The sequence below is a fragment of the Eurosta solidaginis genome, chromosome X (genome assembly GCF_040869045.1).
Source record: "Eurosta solidaginis isolate ZX-2024a chromosome X, ASM4086904v1, whole genome shotgun sequence".
Classification (NCBI taxonomy): Eukaryota; Metazoa; Arthropoda; class Insecta; order Diptera; family Tephritidae; genus Eurosta; species Eurosta solidaginis.
The window spans coordinates 124,026,837-124,038,686 of record NC_090324.1 but is presented as its reverse complement, the minus strand read 5'-3'; the positions used below and the strand labels follow the sequence as shown (position 1 = coordinate 124,038,686).

The window sequence follows — 11,850 nt, the reverse complement described above, 5'->3', positions numbered from 1 at the left end:
GCGCAACAACAACAGTAAATACTACCGATATTCTCCAACGCTTTTCAGACCTACCTAGGGCTTTACGGGTGCTCTCATACGTTATGAGGTTCTACCGAAGAACTCACCCCGAAACAAAAAATTCCTTCCATGTCATGTCGCACCTAATCTCCCCTGACGAAGTCAAGGCCACTACACGGACTTTAATTAAAATCTATCAGAAACAACATTATAGTTCCGAATATAATGATCTAAAGGCCGGAAAACTAATTGCAGGGAAAAGTGCAATACTCTCACTTAATCCCTACCTAGACCAACATGGCATCATTCGGGTAGGAGGGCGACTCGGGGCGTCAAAGGACTTAGCTTTTAATGAACGCCACCCAATCCTCCTCCCATACAACTGCCGGTTATCCCGTCTGACAGTCCTAATGTTTCATCAACAAAGTCTGCATGGGGAAAACCAACTCATGTTACGTCTGATACGCACCCAATATTGGATACCTAACATCAAAACCATGATTAGGGCAACAATTCACAATTGCAAAGTTTGCACTATACACCGAAAGCGTGCTCAGACCCAACTTATGGGTATTCTCCCTCGCGAGCGCACGAGATTCAGCCGTGCATTCACGAATAGGGAGTCGACTTCGCCGAACCCTTCGACATTAAAAGTTACCGCGGCAGAGGGTGTCGACTATCCAAAGGCTATGTTCGCCTGTTCGTGTGTTTTTCCACACGAGCAATTCATCTGGAAGCCACTATTGACATCAGCACACCATTATTTCTAGCGGCATTTGCCCGTTTCATATCTAGGCGCGGATGCCCGAAAAATATGTACTCCGAAAATGGTACGAACTTCATCGGAGCGTCACGATCCTTACGATCAGAATTCAAGACCTTCATCTCACAAGCGCGAGAGAACGCTGCCTCAAAGTACAGCCACCAGTCACTCACGTGGCATTTCATCCCTGCGGGCGCTCCCAATATGGGAGGGCTGTGGGAGGCTGGAGTGAAATGCTTCAAAAGCCATTTCAAAAAGATAGCCTCACCACACATATTCACCTTCGAGGAATGCCATACCCTCTTGTGCCGCAACGAGACATGCCTGAACTCGCGGCCGCTCAGCCTGGCATCCAATGACCCAACGGACCTAGAGCCACTTACCCCAGGTCATTTCACCACTGGCAGCCATCTACTGGCTCCGCCAGAGCCGGATGCTAGTGAGAGCCCTGCCTCGATGATCTATCGGTGGCAGAAGCTCAAAGCCCTCCATCACACTTTCTCCAAGCGATGGAAAACCGAACATCTCACCGAGATCCAGAAACGATACAAGTGGAAACATCCACAATGTAATCTAAAACCCGGAGACCTAGTTGTTATCAAAGAGGACAACCTCCAACCCAACGAATGGAGAATGGGGAGAATAGTCAACACACACCCAGGCTCTGATAACCGTGTGCATGTTGTTGACGTTCATACAACCAAGGGACAAATAACTCGAACAATTACGAAATTGGTACGCCTTCCGTCCCACGACAAGGGGGATTAAATGTAAGGGGCCAAATTCCGCCTTACAAAACCCCAAAAACCAAAATTATATTTCCCCCGACTACCTAAAATCAGAGGCCCACGGTTGGTGATAGCATGGAAAGCATATTACGGAACCCGCGAGTCTACCGGAGGGGAATCCTAAAACGTACTACGCGATGGCAATGGGGAAAGGGAGCGCGGGACATAAACACGCGTTCAACCACGCGCCGTGATGCCGCGCTATCCCTAAGCTTGTGTCTCTCCCGCGGCCCTAATTATAATCAACCTCCCGGTCTCGTGATGGTGCGAGTCTACCGGAGGGCGATCCTACATCTTCTTTTTTTTGTTCTCTACCCCCGGTCTCGTGTCGAGTCTACCGGAGGGAATCCTACACCTGACTACTGGTGGGCAATGGGGAAAGGGAGCGAGATGCACGAAGACGCGGGAGAGCTTACCAAAAGCTCGCAAAAGCAAAAAGCAAATTAGGTTTTTAATAATACTAACCGGGGGCCCCCTGAACAGAACCATCCCAAGTCACTCGCTCACCCAGAGCGAGGACACCAGAAAATCCCACAATTCACTAGCTCACCCAGAGCGAGGACACCGGAAAACACCCAAATTCACTCACTCCCCAGAGCGAGGACACCAGAAAATCCCACAATTCACTCGCTCTCCCAGAGCGAGGACACCAAATCAACCCAAATTCACTCGCTCACCCCGAGCGACGATCACAGAATACCTACGCCCTCGGCCAAAGGCACGAGACCAACAGAATTTTTCAAAATTCATCCCATCACCCAAAATCTTGAAATAACTATTAAAAAGAGAAAAAAGGGTAGTTAAAAATGCAAAGCAACAGTTTCCTTCCTAACTATAAATACCCCACCACGCCGTTATTAAAGCAGAAAGTACCACTACAAAGGTACGGGTAGTATTTAATGCCTCGAGCCCTACGGCCAACGGTAATAGTTTAAACGATATTCTCCTACCAGGCCCAGTTCTACAAGCCGATCTACCCATCCTTATCTTACGATAGAGACTATACCGCTTCGTATTCAATAGCGACATCGAAAAGATGTATCGACAAATTTGGGTGAACGAAAATCACATCAAATTTCAACGTATTGTGCGTCGCACTTCCCCGAATGACCCTATTAGCCTTTATAAATTAAAGACGGTTACCTTCGGAGTAAATAGCGCTCCATATCTCGCGATAAGAACGCTCCTACAACTGGCTGACGACGTAGCAAATTCACATCCTACAGCGGCTAGCATACTAAGAGAGAGTATGTACGTAGATGATGTTTTATCTGGAGGACACACAATAGCGTCAACCATCAAAGCAAGAAACGAGATTCGCGAAGCCTTACACTCAGCTGGCTTCCCATTATGCAAGTGGACTTCCAATTGTAAGGAAATTCTAAAGGACATCCCCAAAACGGATTTGCTCAGCGGGGATTTCTTAGCGTTCGAAGAAGCTAGTTCGGTAAAAGCCCTGGGAATACGATGGAACGCTCACTCAGACGTATTTTATTTCAAAGCAGGAACCTTTAGCAAATGGCGAAAACATCACCAAACGAGCAGTACTATCCGCTATAGCCAAACTTTTCGACCGTTTAAGCTGGCTTGCGCCAATGGTCATTGTGGCAAAAATACTCATGCAGAGTATTTGGTTAGAAGGCACCGCTTGGGACGACCCAGTATCGACCAGTACACTGGAAAAATGGAAAACCTTCACCAACCAATACCATGAGATCGATAAAATAAGGATACCTAGATGGGTAAACTTTTCTCCAGGAACCGACATCGAGATCCATGGATTTTGTGACGCATCCGAGAAGGCTTACCAGCAGCCGTTTACATGCGCGTGAAAACGGATAACGACATCTGGACAAACCTGCTGCTAGCAAAAACCCGAGTAGCCCGGTGAAAACCCTGTCTCTTTCACGATTGGAACTTTGCCTAGAGGAAGAGGAGGAAAGAGGGCGAAGACCTGCGCAACAACAACAGTAAATACTACCGATATTCTCCAACGCTTTTCAGACCTACCTAGGGCTTTACGGGTGCTCTCATACGTTATGAGGTTCTACCGAAGAACTCACCCCGAAACAAAAAATTCCTTCCATGTCATGTCGCACCTAATCTCCCCTGACGAAGTCAAGGCCACTACACGGACTTTAATTAAAATCTATCAGAAACAACATTATAGTTCCGAATATAATGATCTAAAGGCCGGAAAACTAATTGCAGGGAAAAGTGCAATACTCCCACTTAATCCCTACCTAGACCAACATGGCATCATTCGGGTAGGAGGGCGACTCGGGGCGTCAAAGGACTTAGCTTTTAATGAACGCCACCCAATCCTCCTCCCATACAACTGCCGGTTATCCCGTCTGACAGTGCTAATGTTTCATCAACAAAGTCTGCATGGGGAAAACCAACTCACGTTACGTCTGATACGCACCCAATATTGGATACCTAACATCAAAACCATGATTAGGGCAACAATTCACAATTGCAAAGTTTGCACTATACACCGAAAGCGTGCTCAGACCCAACTTATGGGTATTCTCCCTCGCGAGCGCACGAGATTCAGCCGTGCATTCACGAATAGGGAGTCGACTTCGCCGAACCCTTCGACACTAAAAGTTACCGCGGCAGAAGGTGTCGACTATCCAAAGGCTATGTTCGCCTGTTCGTGTGTTTTTCCACACGAGCAATTCATCTGGAAGCCACTATTGACATCAGCACACCATTATTTCTAGCGGCATTTGCCCGTTTCATATCTAGGCGCGGATGCCCGAAAAATATGTACTCCGAAAATGGTACGAACTTCATCGGAGCGTCACGATCCTTACGATCAGAATTCAAGACCTTCATCTCACAAGCGCGAGAGAACGCTGCCTCAAAGTACAGCCACCAGTCACTCACGTGGCATTTCATCCCTGCGGGCGCTCCCAATATGGGAGGGCTGTGGGAGGCTGGAGTGAAATGCTTCAAAAGCCATTTCAAAAAGATAGCCTCACCACACATATTCACCTTAGAGGAATGCCATACCCTCTTGTGCCGCAACGAGGCATGCCTGAACTCGCGGCCGCTCAGCCCGGCATCCAATGACCCAACGGACCTAGAGCCACTTACCACAGGTCATTTCACCACAGGTAATTCACTCACTCCCCAGAGCGAGGACACCAGAAAATCCCACAATTCACTCGCTCTCCCAGAGCGAGGACACCAAATCAACCCAAATTCACTCGCTCACCCCGAGCGAGGATCACAGAACACCTACGCCCTCGGCCAAAGGCACGAGACCAACAGAATTTTTCAAAATTCATCCCATCACCCAAAATCTTGAAATAACTATTAAAAAGAGAAAAAAGGGTAGTTAAAAATGCAAAGCAACAGTTTCCTTCTTAACTATAAATATCCTACCACGCCGTTATTAAAGCAGAAAGTACCACTACAAAGGTACGGGTAGTATTTAATGCCTCGAGCCCTACGGCCAACGGTAATAGTTTAAACGATATTCTCCTACCAGGCCCAGTTCTACAAGCCGATCTACCCATCCTTATCTTACGATGGAGACTATACCGCTTCGACATCGAAAAGATGTATCGACAAATTTGGGAGAACGAAAATCACACCAAATTTCAACGTATTGTGCATCGCACTTCCCCGAATGACCCTATTAGCCTTTATAAATTAAAGACGTTTACCTTCGGAGTAAATAGCGCTCCATATCTCGCGATAAGAACGCTCCTACAACTGGCTGACGACGTAGCAAATTCACATCCTACAGCGGCTAGCATACTAAGAGAGAGTATGTACGTAGATGATGTTTTATCTGGAGGACACACAATAGCGTCAACCATCAAAGCAAGAAACGAGATTCGCGAAGCCTTACACTCAGCTGGCTTCCCATTATGCAAGTGGACTTCCAATTGTATGGAAATTCTAAAGGACATCCCCAAAACGGGTTTGCTCAGCGGGGATTTCTTAGCGTTCGAAGAAGCTAGTTCGGTAAAAGCCCTGGGAATACGATGGAACGCTCACTCAGACGTATTTTATTTCAAAGCAGGAACCTTTCGCAAATGGCGAAAACATCACCAAACGAGCAGTACTATCCGCTATAGCCAAACTTTTCGACCGTTTAGGCTGGCTTGCGCCAATGGTCATTGTGGCAAAAATACTCATGCAGAGTATTTGGTTAGAAGGCACCGCTTGGGACGACCCAGTATCGACCAGTACGCTGGAAAAATGGAAAACCTTCACCAACCAATACCATGAGATCGATAAAATAAGGATACCTAGATGGGTAAACTTTTCTCCAGGAACCGACATCGAGATCCATGGATTTTGTGACGCATCCGAGAAGGCTTACCAGCAGCCGTTTACATGCGCGTGAAAACGGATAACGACATCTGGACAAACCTGCTGCTAGCAAAAACACGAGTAGCCCGGTGAAAACCCTGTCTCTTCCACGATTGGAACTTTGCCTAGAGGAAGAGGAGGAAAGAGGGCGAAGACCTGCGCAACAACAACAGTAAATACTACCGATATTCTCCAACGCTTTTCAGACCTACCTAGGGCTTTACGGGTGCTCTCATACGTTATGAGGTTCTACCGAAGAACTCACCCCGAAACAAAAAATTCCTTCCATGTCATGTCGCACCTAATCTCCCCTGACGAAGTGAAGGCCACTACACGGACTTTAATTAAAATCTATCAGAAACAACATTATAGTTCCGAATATAATGATCTAAAGGCCGGAAAACTAATTGCAGGGAAAAGTGCAATACTCCCACTTAATCCCTACCTAGACCAACATGGCATCATTCGGGTAGGAGGGCGACTCGGGGCGTCAAAGGACTTAGCTTTTAATGAACGCCACCCAATCCTCCTCCCATACAACTGCCGGTTATCCCGTCTGACAGTCCTAATGTTTCATCAACAAAGTCTGCATGGGGAAAACCAACTCACGTTACGTCTGATACACACCCAATATTGGATACCTAACATCAAAACCATGATTAGGGCAACAATTCACAATTGCAAAGTTTGCACTATACACCGAAAGCGTGCTCAGACCCAACTTATGGGTATTCTCCCTCGCGAGCGCACGAGATTCAGCCGTGCATTCACGAATAGGGAGTCGACTTCGCCGAACCCTTCGACATTAAAAGTTACCGCGGCAGAAGGTGTCGACTATCCAAAGGCTATGTTCGCCTGTTCGTGTGCTTTTCCACACGAGCAATTCATCTGGAAGCCACTATTGACCTCAGCACACCATTATTTCTAGCGGCATTTGCCCGTTTCATATCTAGGCGCGGATGCCCGAAAAATATGTACTCCGACAATGGTACGAACTTCATCGGAGCGTCACGATCCTTACGATCAGAATTCAAGACCTTCATCTCACAAGCGCGAGAGAACGCTGTCTCAAAGTACAGCCACCTGTCACTCACGTGGCATTTCATCCCTGCGGGCGCTCGCAATATGGGAGGGCTGTGGGAGGCTGGATTGAAAAGCTTTAAAAGCCATTTCAAAAAGATAGCCTCACCACACAAATTCACCTTCGAAGAATTCCATACCCTCTTGTGCCGCAACGAGGCATTCCTGAACTCGCGGCCGCTCAGCCCGGCATCCAATGACCCAACGAACCTAGAGCCACTTACCCCAGGTCATTTCCCCACTGGCAGCCATCTACTGGCTCCGCCAGAGCCGGATGCTGGTGAGAGCCCTGCCTCGATGATCAATCGGTGGCAGAAACTCAAAGCCCTCCATCACACTTTCTGCAAGCGATGGAAAACCGAACATCTCACCGAGATCCAGAAACGATACAAGTGGAAACATCCACAATCTAATCTAAAACCCGGAGACCTAGTTGTTATCAAAGAGGACAACCTCCAACCCAACGACTGGAGAATGGGGAGAATCGTCAACACACACCCAGGCTCTGATAACCGTGTGCGTGTTGTTGACGTTCATACAACCAAGGGACAAATAACTAGAACAATTACGAAATTGGTACTCCTTCCGTCCCACGACAAGGAGGATTAAATGTAAGGGGCCAAATTCCGCCTTACAAAACCCCAAAAACCAAAATTATATTTCCCCCGACTACCTAAAATCAGAGGCCCACGGTTGGTGATAGCATGGAAAGCATATTACGGAACCCGCGTATTCGTGTCTCTCTATCCCTAAGCCTGCGTTTCTCCCGAGCCATATATTATAATCAACCCCCCGGTCTCGTGATGGTGCGAGTCTACCGGAGGGCGATCCTACATCTTCTTTTTTTTGTTCTCTACCCCCGGTCTCGTGTCGAGTCTACCAGAGGGAATCCTACACCTGACTACTGGTGGGCAATGGGGAAAGGGAGCGAGATGCACGAAGACGCGGGAGAGCTTACCAAAAGCTCGCAAAAGCAAAAATCAAATTAGGTTTTTAATAATACTAACCGGGGGCCCCCTGAACAGAACCATCCCAAGTCACTCGCTCACCCAGAGCGAGGACACCAGAAAATCCCACAATTCACTAGCTCACCCAGAGCGAGGACACCAGAAAACACCCAAATTCACTCACTCCCCAGAGCGAGGACACCAGAAAATCCCACAATTCACTCGCTCTCCCAGAGCGAGACCACCAAATCAACCCAAATTCACTCGCTCACCCCGAGCGAGGATCACAGAACACCTATGCCCTCGGAAAAAGGCACGAGACCAACAGAATTTTTCAAAATTCATCCCATCACCCAAAATCTTGAAATAACTATTAAAAAGAGAAAAAAGGGTAGTTAAAAATGGAGAGCAACAGTTTCCTTCTTAACTATAAATACAATCAAAATAAAATTCATGCGCAACTACCCATAGAGGTTGCACCTAACCAGATACGTGCCTATTTTCGAAAGGAAGGTATTTTCCTTTGCAGAAAATGCAGGGATATTAAATTTTGAGTTTTTTCGTGGTGTTCTATTTTCCTATAATATCCTTATTGTCATTTGCTAAGTTTAATGCGAAAGCACCAAGCAAAACCGACTGGAATTCTCACTCGATTAGGCATTCAATACAGCAATAATGATATAATGACGAATTTGTACTTTGTATGGAATATTGAGTTCAATTAGGGCTTTAATGTAGTGTAGAACACTTGGATAATTATTTTATTTAGCCTCTGTGTGAACTTTGGCATAAAACTCATTATTCAATCAACAAAGATAGCCAGAAAAGATTCAGAAAGCTGAAGTGAAAATAATTCAAAACTTCCATCACCTAAAGTAACCACCTTAGATGCAAATGTGATTCCACCATGTGATTGGAAAACTACACATGTTAAATTTTTTGAACATTACAAGCGTTCATATCTGGCTATCCCTGTTGTTAAAATGTATAACTCATTAATTAGTCAACTTTCAGATTTAAGTTCAGTTAATCCAAATTCAAAGTTAATTACCTAAACGCTGAGTGGGCAATAGCTCTTAAATAATGAATCGGATTAAGAAATATGCTAGATAGGGGCTACTCATAATTACAAACGTATTGACAGATTCATAGATAACCTCCGAAATACCCACCCACTCTTTCCCGATTTTATTAAATCAATAACCATTTCGAACTTAAGGAAAATAGAGTAAAGTAAATTTTTAATCAAAGTCAAGCACTCACCGAGACAGGTAAAATCTGATTCCTCCAATTGCCCCCCTTCGTGATGAGCGCGCCATTTAATAATTTGCTCCTTCTCGGGGGTGGAGAATACGGTAATGTACTACGATCAAGTAAGTCCACAAGGTATGCCGCGTAGTGGTACGATATCGGCGGTGTCCCTGTAAAACAAAAAAAGGGAACCACCTTCAAGTTTAACACCAAAAAGCTATAGAGATTTCTCAATTAGACCGTATAATGCAGCATTCACGATTTAGCGCACAGATAGTCATCGGTGATTCAAGCGGATAAGTCGAAAGTTTCCAAATCAATCAGATGTGTGACTTCAACAAAGAACACATTGGGAACAGGTTCGTGTATGCCGTGATCGATCTAATTTTTTAACGATTTTAGTGATCTCCAGGCGCAATTTATTATAATACTTCCTTGTAAATTGTTCACAGCAAAGAAAGTTGCCTTTCTTCGACTCGTTTTTAGGCCAAGATCAGGTTGAATGGGTGTGGAACGTGCAATCTGTACCTCTTGTTTCATTTCAGCAGACTGCAACACTTGCATGTTTTCATCATAATTTTCTGCTCGCGGATTAATACACGCAATCATCGGTACCTGGCCTTCACCATCGAAATGATTTTTTAAACATGGGTTGAATCACGATAGGGTATTTTTCTTAGGAGCACTATTAAGAGGTGCCTGTTGACTTTCTCTCAAATATTCGAACCAAGTACAACCTACAAATACATTGTAACTGCTCAAACATTTCTGACATCTTCGTTGGGGGCAGCACACTTTGATATATGGCATTGAGCTGGATAACAAGTCGTCAATATGTAAAGATCCACATGCCTCAATGGGGTCAAAGTTGGATTGCCAACTTTGCTCTGGGTTGGTGCTGACAGCATCCGAAGCAGTCTCCATTTAGTTCTTGCCTACAAGTTCGACACAGAATGTCGAGTGATTAATCACCTTTTTTTGCTTATATTTACCTGTTAGGTAAGCACCAGACTATCTTATAACATTAATACCCATTGTACTTTCATAAATAGCGTGATTGTTTTTCTTTAAATTTGTAAACATGAAACGCTAGAGGTGTGAGGTTCTCGCTAGAACTTCGAAGCTGAAGCGTGATTTGCAAAAGGAGCACATCGCCAGTGATGGATCCATTTGATGAAAACTTATGCGACATATGATTATGATCATTACGCTAATGAAATGTAGCATCGAAATCAATTTCATGAGTGCTATAGCCGCAACTGTATGGTAGTTCAGCATCGCACCAATGCGTTGGTTGAACATTTCTTTGCGAAGACTTCTGATCTGTTCCCAGAAAATGCAACAGCTGCATCTGTAGATGCAGGTGTCATATATGGCGGATAATCCGTCCAACAACAATGGCTCAATGCATGCATTGTCAATTTTATAATACGTATTCGAGTTTCCAATGTGATAATGGGCTTAACTTCACCTTTGGAGATTGGCTCGGTTATACGTTTGTAAAAAAAATTGGACATCGCTCTGTAGACATAGCTACTCAACGAAATCTTTATTGTGCCAGTTTGTTCGCAACACAAGCAAATAAATTCCGTTACAGAAGAGATGATATCGAATTGCTGGGAAAGCGATGAGACTCATTTGTGGGATGAAGACAAGGCAATTATGATTGAAGAAATACCGCGTTTACTTATCAATAATGGATTAAATCGAGCTGTGCCGGCAGCGCTTGAAAGCACAGCAGAACGTTTACGTGATTTAGGTCATCCACGTGCACACGCAATCTTATTTGCTTCACATCAATTTATCGCTTTGCCAATATCGAATCAAGCCCTTGCTTTAAGTTCATCTGATTAAGTTTTTCTTACATGGCTTATACGCTCCACAGAACATGAACTAAGAACTTCAAATCGTTCTGTTGCTGTAGTTCTACAAGGCGCCTCGCACGAGTCTCAACCGGGATGTGTACCATGCAATTTTCGCTACTTGGGAAAGGTGTGGTGCTGGTGCAAGTTATTGAATATACAAATTTGCAAGTAGACTACAATATGCACGATACATTATTTGTGCTACAAACAATCACATCGCTGCAAATTCAAAGCAACTCAGATGCTTTGCATCCCATTTATGATAGTTTGGAGTCTTTCATTAAACAATCACCGGACTCTCCGAAGCGCTACAAACTAAAGGGCGATGTGTTGGATACTTCACCGAAAAGTTTGTACCCAAATGGGAGAATTTTAACTTATATACTTCGTTCGTGCATTTGAGCAGGAAATATTTGTGTGGAACGTTTGCCAGTAACACAAACTGTGCATTTGATTTAGGAATATCACCTGGTGCAATAACTGCTCCAGTAACAGCACGGTAACATAACACAGTCTGGGCCTAAATATGTTTCGAATACGCTGTCCATTTGGCGCGAAACATTAGTTTAAAAATGCAATAAAACTAGCGATTTTTTTTTGCAATACACTGCAAACGCAGATAATAGGCGCGTGGACTTTTGATACAGTTCATCGGGGCGTAGACGGATTCGATGGTACCCTACCTGTAGCACAAGTGTCCTAATAATGACCCAGACACTCAACAAAGTTATATATTAGAATGGGAGTTAGCACCCATCCCCGACCGCTAAAGAAGCAAACGTCCTCGAGCAATGGTAGAATTTTGGAAATTTCAACTCTACATC

At 44.9% G+C, this 11,850-nt stretch overlaps 1 pseudogene; it reads left to right on the top strand.

The window, feature by feature from the left end:
- The first annotated feature begins 10,424 nt into the window (after window positions 1-10,424).
- Window positions 10,425-11,529, top strand: LOC137235128 (uncharacterized; annotated as a pseudogene).
- The last annotated feature ends 321 nt before the right edge of the window (window positions 11,530-11,850 follow it).